Below are 20,839 nucleotides of genomic sequence, written 5' to 3' on the forward strand. Positions count from 1 at the left end.
AAATGTGCGCAACTCATGCAGGGCCTGGCCACGCGCGCAACCCCTGAATTTTACGCACACAGACCTTTTAAAATTCACCCATAAGTGTGTACACACTCATTCATATTGGATAGTAAATACAAATATTTAGTCACATACAAGAATAGGGTAGTGACACACATAAGAAATGGAAAAAGATATAGAAGAAAATAAGATATTAATACATTTGGAGAAGTAATATACTTACCTTAAGGTTCTTGTAGTCCTGTTTTCCTCAGATGCATCTGAAAGACAACATGTTTTAACAAAGATTAATTCTTAGAAATATAACAGATAGAAACAATTTGTGTTTTTTAAATAAAAATCTCTAAAAAACAGGAATATTTACATGTGTGTGTGTGTGTATTGGGGACCCTCATTAAACAATAGCAAGAGGTTGATTAATATGCAGTGAATCAGAAACATGCAAGTATTTCAGATTTCTCCTGTTGCCATGGTAATTTTATTTTAACAAATAGCATCTTACCATTTAATGAACATTAAGTTTCTGGCATAAAAATGAAGAAACAAAACTAGGTTTGATTTAGTAGAGAAGAAAATGTAAGGGTAAATCTGGAATTAAATTATCCATGTGCTGAGATGCTGTCCTTTTCTCTCTGGGATCAGATTCTCCAAATTCAAGACCTAGAAAGAGTTTCAAGTTATTCTCCAACTTCCAAATAAACACGTCCTATGTTTTAAAAAAATGCAGCTCTGAATCTCTGCACAGCTCAGAAAAACTGTATAAATTTCCTTTACACACGTTCTTAGGTCAAAACCCACTCAAAATCACATGGAGGCAACTATTTAAAGAAAGCAGAGAACCTACTCTAGGCATCTCAGTTGTAGGCATCTTTGAAGTTAGGAGAATTTTCCTCTTTAGGATGAATATTCACCTAATTTTAGGCCCCTAAATTTAAGCCTGCAATTTATTCTCCTACATTTAAGTGCTTAACATACTTCCCCTTGCCCACACTCATTTTTTAGGCTCCTAGAAAAAATATGTGGTTAATTTTAGGGGCTCAGCACTATTCAGTTTTCAAAGATGCCAATTTTAAGAACCTAGCGCACAAACCCTTTGAAAACTGACTTCTTTTTTAAATTATCAGTTTCAGTACAATATGCATGACCCTCGCTATTCTTGTTCCATTACGTGGAGTTACTCTCATGATGTCACCAACATCTGAAATTGAGTAGAAGAAGCACATGAGTATGCTCTTTCAATAAGCTCAAACTAAGAGCAAGAAACCAGAAATCCCTGCCCACACATCAGTCACTAAACTGCCTCATTTAAGAAGAAATCAATCTTACCTATTAAGTTCTAGTATTCCAGAAAATGGGACAGAAAAATAGTTCTTTGTCTAATTTACTAGAAACATAGAAACAGAAATGACGGCAGAAAAAGACCAAATGGTCCATCCAGTCTGCCCAGCAAGCGTGTGCCCCTGTCTGGAGTATATCTTTTCCGCGATTGAACTCAGGATGCATCCAGAGAAATTGAACACGATTCTCCACTGGACCTGGCCGGTGGGAGTCAAGCGGTTCTTGGGCTTTTCCAATTATTACCGCCAATTTGTACATAACTACTCGTCGCTGGTGGCTCCACTCATAGCCCTCGCTAAGAAGGAGGCTGACCTTTGGGTCTGGAATCAGGAAGCCCTCCAAACTTTCAACCACCTCAAACAGGAATTTACACATGATCCTTGTCTTCACCTGGACCCGCCCAAGCTGTTCATCCTAGAGGTCACCCATGCCACACTTGGAGTGGGAGTAATCTTGCTACAACATGACCCCCAGGGTTCCTTGGTAACCTGTGCCTTCTTCTCGAGAAAATTCTCCCCAGCGGAGAAAAATTACACCATCGGTGAAGAGAGGCACCACCTGCTGAAAGGCGCCCAATATCCAGTAATGAGTTACACCGAAAATAAAAACCTTGAATAGGGGACGGAGTTAATATGGCCGACCTGACTGCTGGTGGGTGAAACCGTTCCTTGGCGTTTTCCTCCTTTTTGTGGTTAAACATGCCACATTCCGCGCAAAAGCGCAGGGCAAAAGAGCGCGAGATACCTTGAGCGCCCCAAGCCACAATTACAATTGGACCGATGGACGCACACCTAATCATGAAAGGATTAGAATTGGAGGAGAATGGCTCGCGGCAAGGTCACCGGGAGGAAGTAGGAACCGGGGCCTTGCAAGAGCTCCAGACATCTCGCTCCCCGATACAGTGTATAGCCCCAGAAAATCTCTCCACTAGCCGTGGAGAGACTCCAGGAAGAAGAGCGTTGACCGGAAGGAGAAGGAGCCATTGGAGGCCCTCATGTAACAGCATCCACTAAGAGAGAAGGAACATTGATGCAAGCAGTGCCTAGCATGGGAGAAACTGCAACCGACGGGGAAACTCTCACAAAGTGTGCTGAACCTTTGATTCTGGTAAGACCAGAAAAAATTACACTTGAAACCATTTGGCAGGCAATTCAGGCACTGAATGAGAGTTTAAACCTGAGAATTAACCCTGTACTAGAAGCTCAGAAATTAACAGAAGAACATCTGGATAAAATAGAAAAGAATGTTGTTGAGAACTGTGAAAATGTGGAGGCTTTAAAGAAAGAAAATTTGGAAACTAAGAATCTACAAGTGAACTTGGTCAAGGAGAATAAAGTTCTAACTAACAAGGTAGAAAAGTTGGAAAATGTTATACGGAGTAAGAACTTGCGAATATTGAATTTTCATAAGGAACCTTAAGTATCTGCTAAAGATGCAATAAAAAAATATATGTTTTAAAACCTGAAGATAACAGAGCAAATGCTACCAATAACTACTAAAGCCTATTTTATACCATCTTTTAAAAAAGGCTCTGTTAATCAAGAGGGGTTACAGGTATTATCTCCTGTTTCACCACCATTGGATGTATCGAGAATACTGTAATCAACACAAGAGGAATTGTTGGAGCCATCCACTATGATTGCAACTTTTCGTATACAATCAGATAAGGAGTGGATTCTGAGACTTTATTTTAGATATCGACAGAAGTTGTTCTTGGGACATAAAATAAGTATATTCCCTGATGTATCGCGATCTATGCAACTTAAAAGAAAAGAATTTCTAAGATGGAAACAGAGTATTAGAAATTGGGGCCTTTTATTTGATAAAATTTCCTGTAATGTATCTTGAAATATCAAGGGAATACATATATTTTCTTTACTCCAGAGCAGGTTCTGAATTTCCTGGCAAGTAAATCACCAGAAATAGTAAGTCAGGCATGATTGTGTGAGTACCGTAAAAAAGATTGCAGTTACATAAGCATAAATATTACCTCTCTATGAAGTAGACAGGTCAGCCTTGTTTTCTAAGAAATGTTTAAATGTGTTATAGGTTGAGATCCTCCTCCCCCCTTTTTGAGGACTTGAATGGAGTAAATTCATTGAAAATTTATGTTTTGAAAATTTCTATATGTATACTCATTTTTCTTGTCTTTGAATTTTTCTCTTGCTGTAAATGCATTTCTGAAAACGAATGTATTGATAACTTAAAAATAAAATAAAAAAAACCAAACTTGAATACTTGGCACAGGCCCAGTGACTGAATCCTTGCCAGGCCCATTGGTCCCTATTCTTTAATCACTTTGATTTTGAACCGAGATATCGACCAGCAGACAAGAATCAATGTGCTGATGCCTGTTCTGCTCTTTCGAGGAGGAGAATCTCCCGGACCCCCCGAAGGCCATTATCAATCCAACCAGGATCCAGTTAGCAGCTGCTGTGACAGTACCTCCATGGAAGGACTGTGGATCCTTCGCATCTTCGAGAATGGGTGCTAAAATGGGCCAATGATTCACACATTGCAGGGCATTCAGGGCTTTGCTAGGTCCTTAGAAACTCCTTACCTGCTGCTATTGGTGGCCTCATCTGCGGCAAGATCTAAAATGGTACATAGACTCATATCTGACTTGTGCCGCGAATCAGAGGCTGGCCCTAGGGACTACTTCAGTCATTACCAGCTCCCAAGGAACCTTGGACCCATCTGGCTACAGATTTTCTCACCAAACTACCACCATCAGCAGGCAAAACTACCATCTGGGTGACAGTTAACAGGTTCTCGAGGAATGGCCCCACTTTATGCCCCTCCCAAGACTACCATCAGCACCTGAATTAGCTCAACTCTTCATACAGCACAACTTTTGCCTACATGGCCTCCCCACTCACGTTATATCTGACCGAGGTGTTCAGTTCACTGCCCATTAGTGGCAAGGCTTATGCAAGAAATTGTTGCGCTCGGGGGTGGACCCTTGTCCTGGGGCAGAGGTGGAATGCATCCTGAAAGGGAAACAGGAGGGTAACTGCCCCCACCAGGGGCGGAGCACTGGAGGAGATAGAGGCTAGGAAGAGCTTCACCACTGGAAGCCCGATGTCCCCCTGGGAGAAGCCCGTAGGGACCCGGGCCGCCTTGAACTTAAGTGGGGCCTCGCAGGGTCTCCTAGGAGAGTGAAAGTCCGGCGTGCCCATGGAGACAGGGGAAGTGTGATCGGGTTCAGAGATGGTTGCTGGTTAGAACAGGGAGAACCAGAACAAAGTTGGTGATGACAAGGCGAGGAACAGAGCCAGAATCTGGAGACGAGGTCAGGCACGCAAGGTCAATATCCAGAGGTCAGTCCTAGGGAATGGTCCAGTGAAGCAGAGGTCAGGTACTGGAGGTCAGACGAGGTCAAAGGCAGGCTGAAGTCATGAGGCAGGCGGCAGGCAGGTCAGGAACAAGCTGAGGTCAGTACCAGTAAGACAGTCCGAGGGTACTACCTGGGGAGACAGACAGACGAACACAGGAACAAGCAGGAACAGGAACAAGGATGCAGGAATAAGTTAAAAACAGAACAGAAGGATCCTGGAACAAGACTAGGACAAGCAGGAATAAGAACAAGCGCAGAAGCAATCTTAGAACAAACCAACCCGATTGCCAAGGCAAGGAAGCATAGACAGGAAGCATAGCTCTGGAGCAGATTGTAGGCCCGGCAGAGGGACAAAATGGGCCATTTTTGAAAATCGGTCTATAGTTACCCATATTACGGTGTGACCCTTTGAAGGTGGCAAATCCACGATGAAATCCGTAGACAAGTGAGTCCACGGTTCATCAGGTGCTGGAAGTGGTTGTAGAAGACCCCAAAGTCGACCAACCGGGGGTTTTGCTGTGGCATAGATGTTACAGGATTGAACATATGCTTTTGCATCGGAGACCATGGTGGGCCACCAGAAGAACTGTGGAGCAGTGCCAGGGTTCGTGCTCATCCTGGGTGACCAGCGAATTTGGAATCATGTGCCCAATGGAGAACTCTTTCTCGGAGTCGTCAGGGCATGACCATCTTTCCAGCAGGAACTGGATCAGTGGCAGATAAACAGATACAGGCCGGATCAATTACATGAGTAGGTTCCTCAGGAGTGTCTTCAGGCTCGAAGGATCGTGATAGGGCATCTGCCTGGAGGTTTTTATCGGTTGGACGATAGCAAAGTTCAAAATCGAATCTGGAAAAAAACAAGGCCCATCGAGCTTGATGGGCGTTGAGATGTTGTGCTTGACTCAAATGTTCCAGATTCTTATGATCAGTGAACACAGTGAATTTGTGTTCTGCGCCCTCTAGCCACAGGCGCCATTCTTCGACAGCCAGTTTTATGGCGGGCAGCTCACGATCCCCTATACTGTAATTTTGCTCTGCAGATGAAAATTTATGGGAATAAAAAGAGCAAGGAACTATGGACCCAGAGGTGGTGCGTTGACTCAGAACTGCCCCAGTCCCAATGGTGGAGGTGTCGACTTCCACTAGGAATGGACGATTCAGGTCAGGATGGTCAGACAGGACCCTTTCTGGAAGGCTTCCTTTAGACAATGGAAGGCTGCGACGGCCTCAGGAGGCCAATTTCGTGTGTCTTGACCTTTACGAGTCAAGGCCATCAACGGAGCAGCCAGGTTAGAATAATGTGGGATGAAATGACGATAGTAGTTGAGGAATCCCAGAAAGTGCTGGAGTGCCTTGAGGCCCACCGGCTGTGGCCAATCCCGGATTCCCTTTAGTTTATCTGGGTCCATGGAGAACCCTTGCCGGAAATGATATAACCAAGGAAAGGTAGGCTGGATTTCTCGAACAAGCATTTGTCCAATTTCGCAAGCAGATGGTTCTCACGAAGGCGTGGAAGAATGGTTCGTCAGCGCGATGGGTATCAAGGTCTTTAGAAAAGATGAGGATATCGTCCAGGTAAGCCACGACTTTGGTGTACAGTAGATCTCTGAAGATTTCGCTCATCATTCGTTGGAATACTGCTGGCGCGTTACAGAGGCCAAAGGGCATCACCAGGTATTCGTAGTGCCCGTCCCGGGTGTTAAAGGCAGTTTTCCAAATGTAGTCGGGATGGATTCTTATCAGGTTATACGCTCCGTGTAAGTCCAGCTTTGTAAATATGGAGGCACCCTGGAGGTGATAAAATAATTCGGAAATTAATGGCAAGGGATATTTATCCTTATGGGTGATGGCGTTTAGGCTGTGGTAGTCAATACATGGCCTAAGTGACCCATCTTTTTTGGTCATAAAAAAGAATCCCGCCCCAGCGGGAGAAGTAGACAGGCAGATGAATCCCTTTGCAAGATTTTCTTGGATATACTCCTTCATAGCCTTTTTCTCGGGAAGAGACAGAGGGTAGGTGCGTCCTTGGGAAGGCGTGGTTCCTGGAAGGAGATCAATTGAACAATCAAACCTTTGAAGAGGTGGAAGGTTGGAGTGGGGTTTTGTTTTTTGTTTTGTTTTTTTTCCAGACAAAGGGAACGATAACAGTTTTCTGATCCAGGGAGTAGACCAAAATGGCCCTCCCCAGACCTTAAAACGAAATGGGGACAAAAACAATTGCATGCACACCCCTAATTTGCTACATAAGATGCACAGACGCCCAGGAACAGAGCCGGTTTAGCACACCATTTCTTTTTTTAATTTCCCCCCTCTGAATCCTAGGTGAGTCTTATGGTCAGGTGTATCTTATGGAGCGAAAAATACGGTATATATATATATATTTATATATATATTGAAAAGCACCAGTCCAATTACAGATCCCTGAGGCACTCCACTGTTTACCCTTTTCCACTGAGAAAATTGACCATTTAATCCTACTCTCTGTTCCTGTCTTTTAACCAGTTTGTAATACATGAAAGGACACTGCCTCCTAACCCATGACTTTTTAGTTTTCTTAGAAGCCTCTCATGAGGGTCTTTGTCAAACACCTTCTAAAAATCCAAATACACTACATCTACTTTATCCACAGATTTGTTAGGCAAGACTTCCCTTGGGTAAATCCATGTTGACTGTGTTCCATTAAACCATGTCTTTCTATATGTTCTACGATTTTGATCCTTTAGAATAGTTTCCACTATTTTTCCCAGCACTGAAGTCAGGCTCACTGGTCTATAGTTTCACAGATTGCCCCTGGAGCCCTTTTTAAATATTGGGGTTACATTGGCCACCCTCCAGTCTTCAGGTACAATGGATGATTTTAATGATAGGTTACAAATTTTAACTAATAGATCAGAAATTTCATATTTGATGTTGCGTCCGGTCGCAGACGACTGCGACCACTCTGCCTCACCTCTCTTTTGCCTTCTCCTCCTCCTTCGGAAGGATGGCTGCCTCCGCTGCTATTTGCAGAACCCCTTGGCGTCTCCGAGCCAGCATGGGCATCTCCGTCCGTCATGCTTCTTCCTGAGGCCTCCTAGGGTGCGCGCACGCACGCTGCCCACATTCTTAAACACGTCATGGCGGGAACCTCGGGGGCGGCCCCACTGCATGACGTCAGTACCTCCGGGTATTTAAACCTCCTCTCCGCTCCAATACAACGAGTTAGCAAGGACTTTGGTTTGCTACTCTGACCGCTTCTAAGCTGCTCACTTAGATTCCTCGCTACCCTCCAGGGTATCTCGCTACCACTGAAGCTCTGGGTACCCGCTCCTCGGGGGCCTCTCGCTTCTACTAGCCCTCCGGGGTTATTCTGCCTAACCTTCAGAGCACCCACTCCTTGGGGGTCCTGCCTGCTTTATTCAAGGTACCATCGATGCTCCTAGGTACTTGCTCATCGAGGGCCTATCCTGCTCTGGGTATTTGCACCTTGGACCATGGGTCCTTCTCTTCACTCGACTACCGAAGGAAGTTATCATCGCTGCTATCCTGTGAGTACTACTACGCTCCAAGGCCCTTCTCGCTTCACCCTTCAGGTTCACGGCCTATTGCACTGCGGAATATCACCAGACCTTCATTACATCTGGGAGAGATCATCTACATTCTACAGAGACTATCTGGAACCTTACTGTGATATCGTTGGACTACAGCACTGTCTGTTCCTCGGACAAGTATCATCTTCCTCACAGCAGTATAATAAAGCTTCCTTTCCTCTGTGTCTGCTTGCTATTGAGTCTAGCCTATCGTTGTGGTTCCCATGGGGCTCCTCCCCATGGGAGGAGTCATCGCCACTTCGACCAATGGTCCACATCATGCCACAGACTCAACATTTGAGTTCCTTTAGTACCCTAGGATGCATACCATCCAGTCCAGGTGATTTGCTACTCTTTAGTTTGTCAATCTGGCCTACTACATCTTCCCAGTTCACAGTGAATTGGTTCAGTTCGTCTGACATCATCCTTGAAAACCATCTCTGGAACTGGTATCTCCCCAACATCCTCATCAGTAAACACGGAAGCAAAGAATTAATTTAGTCTTTCTGCAATGGCCTTATCTTCCCTAAGAGCCCCTTTAACCCCTCGGTCATCTAATGGTCCAACCGACTCCTTCACAGGTTTCTTGCTTTGGATTTATTTTAAAAAGTTTTTATTATGAGTTGTTGCCTCTATGGACAACTTCATTTCAAATTCTCTCTTCGCCTGTCTTATCAATGTTTTACACTTAACTTGACAATGCTTATGTTTTATCCTATTTTCTTCAGATGGATCCTTCTTCCAATTTTTGAAGGATGTTTTTTTGCCTAAAATAGCCTCTTTCACCTCACCTTTTAACCATGACGGTAATCGTTTGGCCTTCCTTCCACCTTTCTTAATGCATAGAATACATCTGGACTGTGCCTCTAGGATTGTATTTTTAAACAATGCCCATGCCTTTTGAACTTTTACAGAATGCCGCTGCTAGAATATTAATGGAGAAAATAAAATGAGAACATAACACCAGTTTTAATAGCACTGCACTGGCTACCAATTGAGTCACATATCTTTTTTAAAACTTTATGTACCTTTCACAAAGTAATCTTTGGAGACCAAAATGACTGGCTGAAAGCTGCAATACAGCTTCATATGCTGCCCTCCATTAATACAGCCAGACTAACATCATACAAGAGAGAGCTATTTCTCTAGCATGCCCAAAACCTTGGAACGAAATGCCTCCTGAGCTAAGACTGCAGTCAGATTTTAAGAATTTTAAACGGAATCTGAAAACATGGCTGTTTAAAAGAGCTTACAGCATAGCTGAATGATCTTCCTTAAACTTACTCGCATAATGTTCTTATCTATTTTATTAATTTTAACTGTTTTAAAAATTTTTATTCTATTGCACTATTACATATTTCTTTTATGATTTCTTCTTAACTATGTATTTATTTTCTTAAAATGATGTACCATATTTTTCGCACTATAAGATGCACCTAGGATTTAGAGGAGGAAAATAAGAAAAAAAAAATTCTGTCCCCATGATGGGCTCTGTATGGAGCTCCCCCCTGGTGGCTGTCCGTGGGATATTTTTTTGGTTTTGGTTTTTAAGTAAGGCAGAGAACATCCACACAGGTACTCACACTCACTGGTTTTCTCTCCCTCACATACATACATAGGCTCTTTCCCCTCCCCACATACACACACAGGCTCTTTCACACTCACTAGGTCTCTCCCCCACTCCCATACAGGCTCTCGCACATACAAGCTCCCCCCCCCCCCCCCACTCATTGGCTCTCCCTCACATATACACATACCCACAGACAATCACACACTCACACTCTCTCCCTCATACACACAGCTCTCTCACACCAGTTATTTTAAACTTTCATGACTGCTCCAAAGTTCAATAATAAATAGTCAGGGCTATATTACATTGATTAAGAAAGCAATTTGCTCCTAATATTTCAACAGGTAGCCACTTAATCAGCACAGGCAGTAATTCTATTTGCTTTTCATTAATCTCAGCTATCAAAAATTGCTAATCAGTTCTGAAAATCCACATTGCTTCATATGCAAGAAACATTTTATCATAAATCATAAAACCTGGAGGAGAACAATATACTCTCCCCCTTTCAGTTCGGATTCAGGAAATCACAAAACACAGAAGCTCTACTAACATCACTATCTGACACCATCCTCCTCAACCTTGAAAGAAAACAATCATACCTCCTCGCTCTTCTCGACCTATCCGCCGCATTCGACACAGTTAATCATGCCATCCTCCTCGAGCGGCTATCAGATATAGGAATCCAAGGAGAAGCTCACAGTTGGTTTCAATCATTCCTAGAAAATAGATCCTACAAAGTCAAGATAAATAACGTAGAATCACCTCCTATCAAATCAATCAGAGGAGTACCTCAAGGTTCATCGCTCTCCCCTACCCTTTTTAACATTTACCTGCTTCCACTCTGCCACCTACTCTCCAGCCTCAAGCTAAAGCACTATATTTTCGCTGATGACATTCAGATACTTCTTCCCATCACAGAATCACTGCAAAAAACTTGGGCTCATTGGAACAACTGCTTACTATCCATCAATTCCCTGTTATCCAGCCTCAACCTTATACTCAACACAAATAAAACAGAAATCATCATCATCTCGCCTGATGAAAACCACACTCGCTTCAACGTCCAAAGCTCAACACAATCCACAATACCACCCATCAACCACTCACCTTCTGTCAGAGACTTAGGGGTGCGCCTCAACAATCAATTCAACTTTAAATCTTTCATCCACAACACAACCAAAGAATGTTACTTCAAACTCCAAGTGCTCAAAAATCTGAAACCACTCCTTCACTTCAGTGACTTCCGTTTAGTAGTTCAGTCTATAATTCTGTCCAAGTTAGACTACTGCAATTCTCTTTTGCTAGGTCTTCCGATCTCATCCATAAAACCCTTACAGATGGTACAAAACGCTGTGGTGAGGTTACTCACCAACACCAACAAAAGAGCCCACATCACACCAATTCTGCTCTACCTCCACTGGCTTCCTATAAAAGCTAGAATCACCTTCAAGACATTATCAATGATCCACAAGGATATTATGGGCAGCGCCCACCTAAATCTTATCTCGCAACTCCGCCTTCACACATCAAAAAGACCTATCAGATATAATTACAAAGGTTCTTTATATGCTCCCCCGATTAAAACTTCACTAGCTAAACGAGCACTCTCCACAGCCGGGCCCACCCTTTGGAACTCATTACCGCCAGATCTTCGACTAGAAACCTGCCATATAACTTTCAAGAAAAACCTAAAAACGTGGCTCTTCCGGCAAGCCTTTCCGGAATCGCAGGAACACTTCAACACCGGTCAAAGAGCAAAATAGCTCAATATAAAGTCCACGACCACCCATTTACCCTCAGGACCCGAATACGTCTTATCTGGACAGTCCACTTGTTATGAAAGACCCTTTCTTGATGCATTAGCTCACTAGCTCATGCTCTTCCCATAGTTATGCCCTTCAACAGTGCTCACTGTCACCTGTATACCCCAACCGGTACATTTCAACCTTACCTACCAATTATTTGCAGTTAATCGTATCATTTATTCATGTTATTTGACGAATTTTTGTTGTCTATTTTATATTTTTTATATTTAATATTTATTGATTTACGTTCTTTTGTTCAATACACTGTTTATTGTTTAATGTAACGCCTTACCGGCAACAGTTTTGTTCTATGGAAACCGACTTGATTTGATATGTATATCGAGAATGTCGGTATATAAAAACCCTAAATAAATAAATAAATAAATAAATAAATCACTGAATTATACCATGAACTAAAAAAGTAAAGGTTTGTGTCATTTGTCCTCTATCCCAGGCAGTATATTACCCTCACGATTTTCTATCTAAACAAATGAAAAGGAAATGGCCTGTACTAACCATAAACTTTGATGCCATGTATCGTCTTCTGCCGGCAGAGCTTGAGCTCCCTGCCAGTCTGCTGTTCCCAGGATGCATCTTACTGCGAAGATCGGCGTGGCGCAGGTCAAACATCAGCTGTTTGAACTGCATGGGCTACGGAGGCCCCTCCAGTTCAAAAAGCTCCCTGCCGGTCTGCTGTTCCCAGGGTGCATCTTACTGCGAAGGTCAGCGTGGCACAGGTCAAATGCCACCTGTTTGAACTGGAGGGGCCTCCATAGCCCACGCGGTTCAAACAGCTGATGTTTGATCTGTGCCACGCCGACCTTCGCAGTAAGATGCACCCCGGGAACAGCAGACTAGCAGGGAGCTCAAACTCTGCCGGCAGAAGACGATACATGGCATTAACGTTTATGGTTAGTACAGGGCATTTCCTTCCCATTTGTTTAGATATATTAGAAAATCATGAGGGTGCTTCTCACACTCACTGGTTGCTTCTAGGTGAAACCTTTATGACTCTATGCAAAGATATTCGCATACCCCTGAGGAAGCTATATCGTGAAACACCGGCCGTGTTGGGCTGATTTTGGAAATTGAAATCTCCCATTATTATTGCACTGCCAAATTGGTTAGCTTCCCTGATTTCTCTTAGCATTTCATCTGTCTGACCATTTTGTACAGGTGGATGGTAGTATACTCCTATCACTATACTCTTACACAACACACATGCGATTTCTATTCATACAGATTCTTCTGAGCATTTAGTCTCTTATATTATCTTTATCTATACCCTAAAGTGCCACACCCCCACCAAGTTGATCCCCCCTATCATTGCGATATAATTTGTACCCTGATATACCACTGTCCCATTGGTTATCCTCCTTCCACCAAGTCTCTGTGATGCCAATTATGTCAATCTCATCATTTATTGCTATACACTCTAACTCTCCCATCTTACTTCTTAGACTTCTGGCATTGGCATAAAGACATTTCAAAGAGTGTTTTTCGTTTGTATTAACAATCTGCTTTTCAGTTGTTAGGGATAATTTGGAAATCATTAGCTTTGGTGATTTTTTACATATAGGCACATGGACTACGTTAGCTTTTATTGGAACCTCTCTGTTGGGATGCCCTAACTCTCCCGTTTCATTAGTATCCTTCAAGGACTGCACTGCTGAGTGATTGTTGGCTTTCCCTCTTGTTCTAGTTTCAAAGTTGCTCTATCTCCTTTTTGAAAGTTAGTGCCAGCAGCTTGGTCCCACTCTGGTTAAGGTGGAGCCCATCCTTTTGGAAAAGTCTCCCCCTTCCCCAAAGGTTTCCTCAGTTCCTTCCAAAACTGAATTCCTCTTCCCTGCATCATCGTCTCATCCATGCATTGAAACTCTGAAGCTCTGCCTGCCTCTGGAGACCTGCACGTGGAACAGGAAGCATTTCAGAGAATGTCACCCTGGAGGTTCTAGATTTCAGCTTTCTACCTAAAATCCTAAATTTGGCTTCCAGAATCTCTCTTCCACATTTTCCTATGGCGTTGGTGCCCACATGTACCACGACAGCTGGCTCCTCCCCAGCACTGTCTATAATCCTATCTAGGTGACATGTGAGGTCTGCCACCTTCGCACCAGGCGGTCCTAACGTCCACCAGCCACCCTGCTATCTACATTTCTAATAATTGAATCACCAACTATGGTGGCCGGCCTAACCCTTCCCTCCTGGGCAGTAGCCCTGGGAGACTTGTCCTCAGTGCGAGAGGACAATACATCACCTGAAGAGCAGGTCCTTGCTACAAGATCACTTCCTGCTACACCAGGGGATGTTCTCCTACCGGGAGATCTTTCTGATCCAAGTTAGCACTAGGTCTTCCAGACTGGATTTGGGACTTGGCTACTATGTCCCTGAAGGTCTCATCAATGTACCTCTCTGTCTGCCTCAGCTCCTCCAAGTCTGCTACTCTAGCCTCCAGAGATCGGACTCGTTCCCTGAGAGCCAGGAGCTCTTTGCACCGAGTGCACACATATCTCTCACCGGTGAGTAAAAAATCATACATGTGACACTCAATGCAAAAGACTGGAAAGTCCCCCTCTTCCTGCTGGACTGCTGTCTTCATCTTAGTTTTACTGAGTTCCTAGTTAAGTTTAGGATACTAATGGAGTTGAAATTAGAGTACTTTAAATTTACAGGAGTATTTACTAATTAATCTACTATTTAAGTTTAGGATACTAAGGGAGTTGGAATTAGAGTACTTTAAATTTACAGGTGAATTTACTAATTGATCAGTTAGTGTCCTACAAAGGGATGATTAAACTTTCAATAAGGGCTGGTACAACAGTATGATTTAGATAAGACCCTGCTTGATTTTTAATGAGAAAATGTCTCTTGCCTAAAAATCAAGGATTGAGTGGGTGGGAAAGACAGACACTAGAATTAACTATCTCTGGCTTGCTTATTACCTCAGACACACACAAACTCAGAATTATCTCTCTATTCACAAACTTTTATAAGTCCAAAGATTTCCCAAAGCTATACTTACAAATCCTCTTTAACCACCATTAAATTGATCTTCATTCAGTTAATTAAAGAGTTTGAAACTCACGCGCCCTAAGGCACGTGCTTCCAGTCCTCTTCTACTGCAAAGGGTATGGGGCCTCTGGAAGCTGGGGCTGTGGAATTCAATCCCTGGACCGCTTGTGGTGACCTCTGGACTCCTCTCCCAGGGGATCTGGGAGCAGTATGCAGATGAGCCTTCCGGTCCTCTTCTACTGCAAAGGGTGCGAGGCCTCTGGAAGCTGGGGCTATGGAATTCAATCCCTGGATCGCTTGCAGTGACCTCTGAACTCCTCTCTCGGGGGGTGCTGGGAGCAGTATGCAGATGAGCCTTCTGGTCCTCTTCTACTGCAAAGGGTGCGGGGCCTCTTGAAGATGGGGCTGTGGAATTCAATCCCTGGATCGCTTGCGGTGACCTCTGGACTCCTCTCTCGGGGGATGCTGGGAGCAGTATGCAGATGAGCCTTCCGGTCCTCTTCTATTGCAAAAGGTGCGGGGCCTCTGGAAGCTAGGGCTGTGGAATTCAAGCCCTGGATCGCTTGCAGTGACCTCTGGACTCCTCTCTCGGGGGATGCTGGGAGCAGTATGCAGATGAGCCTTCCGGTCCTCTTCTACTGCAAAGGGTGCGAGGCCTCTGGAAGCTGGGGCTGTGGAATTCAATCCCTGGATCGCTTGCGGTGACCTCTGGTCTTCTCTCCCGGGGGATGCTGGGAGCAGTATGTAGATGAGCCTTCCGGTCCTCTTCTACTGCCATTTTGGACATAGAGACCTTTTTTATTCCATAAATTGCCCCAGCCTCCAATATATCCAAAACTTTGTTTCTTGTACCAAGTTTTGAGCCTTGTATTGAATTTATGTATATTGCTTAGTCCTCTCTTTCCCCTTTCCAAGAACAGGTAAGATTTCTGAAAAGGCAATAGTCTTTGCCATGTGACCAATCTGCTTCGCCAGAGACTGGAAGTCTCTCTGTACCACTTGCATGCTGTTTCTAGCAAGGTCATTGGTTCCCAGATGGATGATAATATCAGCTTCAGATTCCTTGCCTTCTTCTTTGATTGCATTGACTATTTGAATAGCAATTTTACTGGCCGAAGATCCTAGAAAGCTTTTGACTATAGCGTTCCCCTCGAAAAGAGCTCCCAAAATGGTGCCTCTGATAATTGAGTTTCCTAGCACAATCAGCTTGGTCTGATGGTTATTGTTTGTATTTTCAATCTCCCTCACTTTATCTTCTTCGTTATGTAGTACAGAAAAGGTATTTTGTATTTGTGTCACTTGAGAAGTCGTGTGTCTCCTCATCGCAGGTCTTACTCTACCAGATCCCACAGTAATTAATTTGTCCTTGGGTTGCTGTACAGTACTTGTAAGTGCTGTACACTACTTGTAAGTGGATGAGTGTCTATGGGTCACATGTTTTGTCCTACCTGTGCCACTTTAAACCACTTTTTCATGGGCTTTTGAGTTCTCCTTGGTAATGGTGAAACAGTTCCTGAATTATACTGTAGAGTGGGTGTGGATTCCTTGTTATTTTCTGATATTGGCAAGCCAATTCCTCTTTCATGGAAGAGAATTCTGAACAAATTGGGCAAGCCCTAAGTTTCCAGAGGGTTTGCTGCAAAATAAACCATAAGATTATAAAAGATTCTCTCATTCAACACTGAAGAGAATTTTTCTCATATAAAGAGAACGCAATGTTTGAAAGTCTCATATAAAGGTTACTTGATTGTAGATCTCTTTATCAGAACATTCAATATAAAATAAGTCCTGTTTGCATAATAGATCTATTTCTTGCTTGTATACAATTATTCTATTGTTTACTAGTTCATATAGTGAGTAAAGGAAAATTAGTTCTTACATGTTAATTTTCGTTCCTGTAGTACCAGGGATAAGTCCAGACTGTGGGTTGAGCCTCCTTTCCAGCAGGTGGAGACAGACTAAAACTGAAAGGATATCCTATATGAGGACAGAGCCTATCCTGTAACCCTTCAGTATAACCAATGTCAAAGCAGAAAACAATAAACCCAGAATAGGATCAAGCAAGTAACCATAAAGCTCAAAGGAGCATCTGTAGAACAATAGAATGAACATGGAATAGCTATACGCTCTTGCATATACTTGGTGTTTAAAACGACCAAGGCTTCCGGTGTAATTGCTCAGTATTCTTGCACAAAAACCTGAAGTATTAGAATCTGCAAACCTGCAAGAAAACAAGCTTCGAGAGGACAGAAAGAAAGACAGACAGGGAAGGGCGTCTGGACTGATCCATGGTACTACAGGAACGAAAATTAACAGGTAAGAACTAATTTTCCTTTCCCTGTACGTACCCGGATCAGTCCAGACTGTGGGATGTACCAAAGCTTCCCTAAACTGGGTGGGACCGAGACAGTCCTGCTCGAAGCACTTGCCGCCCAAAAGATCCAGCAACCGGAGCTTGTACATCCAGTCGGTAGTGTCGAGAAAAGGTATGCAAGGACGTCCATGTGGCGGCCCTGCAAATTTCCTGTGGAGAAACGAATTGACTCTCCGCCCAAGAGGTGTCTTGAGAGTATAGAGAATGAGCCTTGAGGCCCTCGGGTACAGGTCGACCTTGGCAAAGATAGGCTGAGGAGATGGCTTCCTTCAACCACCGCGCAATAGTGGTCTTAGAAGCTGGCTTACCCCGATTGGTACAGCTCCAGAGAACGAAGAGATGGTCCGAAACCCGAAAGTCATTAGTAACCTGGAGGTAGCGAAGCAGAACTCGCTTGACGTCCAGTCGACGGAGATCACCCCCAGTCGTACCCGCAACCTCCTCTGGGGAGAATGCTGGGAGTTCCACTGACTGGTTGACTTGAAAGCTAGAAACGACTTTAGGTAAGAAAGAAGGGACTGTCTTGAGAGAGACCCCGGAATCGGAGAAGCGTAAGAAGGGCTCCCGACAGGACAACACTTGAATTTCAGAGATCCGCCGAGCGTAAGAAATGGAGACCAAAAAGACAGTCTTTAGCGTAAGGTCTTTTGGCGTTGTGCGACGGAGAGGTTCGAACGGGGCCGCACAGAGGGCTTGAAGGACCAGATTAAGACTCTACGACGGACAAGTGGCCCGAGGAGGGGGGCGAAGATGCTTAACGCCCCTCAGAAAACGAATCACGTCCGGATGAGCTGCTAAGGAATGACTTTCCACCCAACCCAAGAGAGAGCCGAGCGCAGAAACTTGAACTCGCAGAGAACTGAGGGAGAGGCCCTTAGAGAGACCCTTCTGAAGAAAAGATAAGACCACCGAGACCGGGGCGGAACGCGCTGGGATACCTGATTCCGCACAAACAGACTCAAAAACCTTCCAGATACGCACGTAGGCCAGGGAAGTCGACTGTTTTTGGACCCGAAGCAAGATGGAAATGACCTCCTCCTTATAGCCCTTACACCTCAGGCGTTGCCGTTCAAAAGCCAGGCCACTAGACAGAAGCGATCGGCCTGGTCGAAAAATACAGGCCCCTGCCGAAGCAGGCGAGGGAGATGACCAAGTTGGAGAAGTCCGTCCGTCGCCAGGTTGACGAGATCTGCGAACCATGGCCTCCACGGCCACTCGGGTGCTACGAGAACCATGGGTCCCCGGTGTAATTCCATTCTTCTGAGGACTTTTCCCACCAGGGGCCACGGGGGGAAGACGTACAGCAGGACGTCCGCTGGCCAAGGAAGAGCCAGAGAGTCCACACCCTCTGAGCCGTGTTCCCTCCAGCGGCTGAAAATCCGATTGGCCTTGGAGTTGCGCAGGGTCGCCATGAGGTCTAGGTGGGGAGGACCCCACCTGTCCACTATCAGATCCATGGCTGCCTCCGAGAGCTCCCACTCCCCCGGATCGAGAGCTTGACGGCTGAGGAAGTCGGCTTGGATATTTTCCTTGCCCACGATGTGGGAGGTTGCCAGGCACTGTAGATGCCGTTCTGCCCAAGAGAAGAGATGGCTGGCTTCCAGGGCCACCAGGGGACTCCGGGTGCCCCCTTGGCGATTGATGTAAGCCACTGTGGTAGAGTTGTCGGACAGGACTCTTACCACTTTGCCGCGGAACAGGGGGAGAAACTCCTGGAGGGCTAGGCACACCACCAGGGTCTCCAACCGATTGATATGCCAACGAGATTGACTCGGCGACCAGGTTCCCTGGGTGGATTGGGAGAGACAAACCGCACCCCAACCTGACAGACTGGCGTCCGTGGTCACTATAGTCCATTGTGGCACTTGGAGGGGCATCCTCTGGAGGAGATGAGGAAGCGACAGCCACCACTGCAAGTCGTCGACTGTAGAGTCCGAAAACGGAAGGACTATGTGAAACTGTTCCGACACCGGCTGCCAATGGGACAGCAAAGCTTTCTGTAACGGATGCATATGAGCAAAGGCCCAGGGCACGAGGTCGATGGTGGAAGCCATGGATCCCAGAACCTGCAGGTAGTCCCGAGCCATCAGGGAGGGTAGCGCAATCAGGTTGTGGATTTGCTCGATCAGCTTGAGGGTGCGTGCACGCGGTAAGAAGACCTTGCCTGCTCAGGTGTCGAAGTGGGCTCAGCAATCTTCAGCCTCCCAGGAACTCCAACTCCTGGGAGGGCTGAAGATTGCTCTTGGAGAAGTTCACTATCCACCCGAGAGAAGCAAGGAGGGACAACACGCAATCCACCGCCAGTTGACACGAGGCCGCCGACTTGGCCCGGATGAGCCAGTCGTCCAGGTAGGGATGAACAAGGATTCCCTCCCGGCGAAGAGTCGCCGCAACCACCACCATGACCTTGGTGAAGGTGCGAGGTGCGGTTGCGAGTCCGAAAGGAAGCGCCTGGAACTGGAAGTCCTGGTTGAGAACATGGAAGCGTAGGTATTTCTGGCAGTCGCGGTGAATCGGAATATGGAAGTATGCCTCGGCGAGGTCGAGAGAAGCGAGAAACTCTCCAGGGCAGACCGCCGCGATGACCGCTCGCAGAGTTTCCATGTGGAAATGAGGAATTTTGAGGGCCCGATTGACCCTCTTGAGATCCAGGATCGGACGATAGGAGCCGTCCTTCTTGGGAATGACAAAGTAAATAGAATACTGGCCGACGCCACGCTCCCTCTCTGGGACCGGGACCACCGCGCCCAGAGCCAGGAGTCTGGTGAGGGTTTGTTCCACCGCGTCCCTCTTGGACCGCCCGCATGGGGAAAAGAGAAAGAAATCCGGTAGGTTGCGGACAATTTCGAAGGCATACCCATCTCTGATAATGTCGAGAACCCACTGATCCGACATGATTTTGAGCCATTCCTCGAAAAACAAGGAGAGGCGGCCGCCTAGGGGAGGGACCGAGGAACGAGTCAGCTGAACTTCATTGTGTGGCAGGCTTGGGGGTGGAGCGTGAGATCTGGCCATTGTGAAAGGGCCGCCGACCTCGAAAGGGCTGCGACTAAGAGTGAAACCGGGAAGAATAACCCCTCGATGAACCACCCCGCCCGCGCGAAGTAAAACGACGCTGGCCCCGGAAGCGAGAACGAGAGGGCATGTAGGACCGGGTGGATTTAGGACAGTCCTCCGGAAGCTTATGGACCTTGTTGTCCCCCAAGGAGTCCATAAGTTTCTCAAGGTCCTCACCAAAAAGCAACTTACCTTTGAAAGGCAACGTGCCTAGCTGGGCTTTGGAAGACTGATCAGCCGAACAATTGCGTAGCCAGAGGAGTCTCCGGGCGGACACTGCTGAAGCCATTGCCTTCACCTGAACACGCACTAGGTCGTAGAACACGTCGGCACTGTAAGCGATGACAGCTTCCAGATGCTCAGTCTGTTCCGCCTCGGACGGCAGGAGGTCCTGGGAGGAGAGTAGTTGCTGAACCCAACTAAGGCCTGCCCACAGCATAAGGCTGCTGCAGCAAGACGCCCGGACTCCGAGAGCCAAGACTTCGAAGATGCGCTTCATGTGCGCCTCCAGCTTACGATCCTGCCCGTCCTTAAGTGCCGTCGATCCCTCTACCGGGATCGTGGTATGCTTGGTGACCGCCGAGACAGAGGAATCCACCGAGGGATTTTTCAACAATTCCAAACATTCCTCCGGAAGGGGGTAGAGCTTCTCCATGGCCCGTCCCACCTAGAGTGCCACCTCGGGAGCCTCCCACTCCCTTAAAAGTAACAGCTTGAGCATGGGATGGAAGGGAAAGGCGGAAGCAGGAGCCCTCAAACCCGCGAGGACCG

At 45.9% G+C, this 20,839-nt stretch overlaps 1 long non-coding RNA gene across 1 annotated transcript in view; it reads right to left on the reverse strand.

Moving 5' to 3' along the window:
• LOC115085671 overlaps positions 1-20,839 on the reverse strand; it is a 103,898-nt gene that overhangs the window by 57,803 nt on the left and 25,256 nt on the right. Inside the window, exon 2 of the long non-coding RNA XR_003854927.1 lies at positions 227-263. This is a non-coding gene — a long non-coding RNA (uncharacterized LOC115085671). The remainder of the gene's footprint in view (positions 1-226; positions 264-20,839) is intronic.

This window comes from Rhinatrema bivittatum, chromosome 2, assembly GCF_901001135.1.
Source record: "Rhinatrema bivittatum chromosome 2, aRhiBiv1.1, whole genome shotgun sequence".
In the NCBI taxonomy this organism is placed as follows: domain Eukaryota; kingdom Metazoa; phylum Chordata; class Amphibia; order Gymnophiona; family Rhinatrematidae; genus Rhinatrema; species Rhinatrema bivittatum.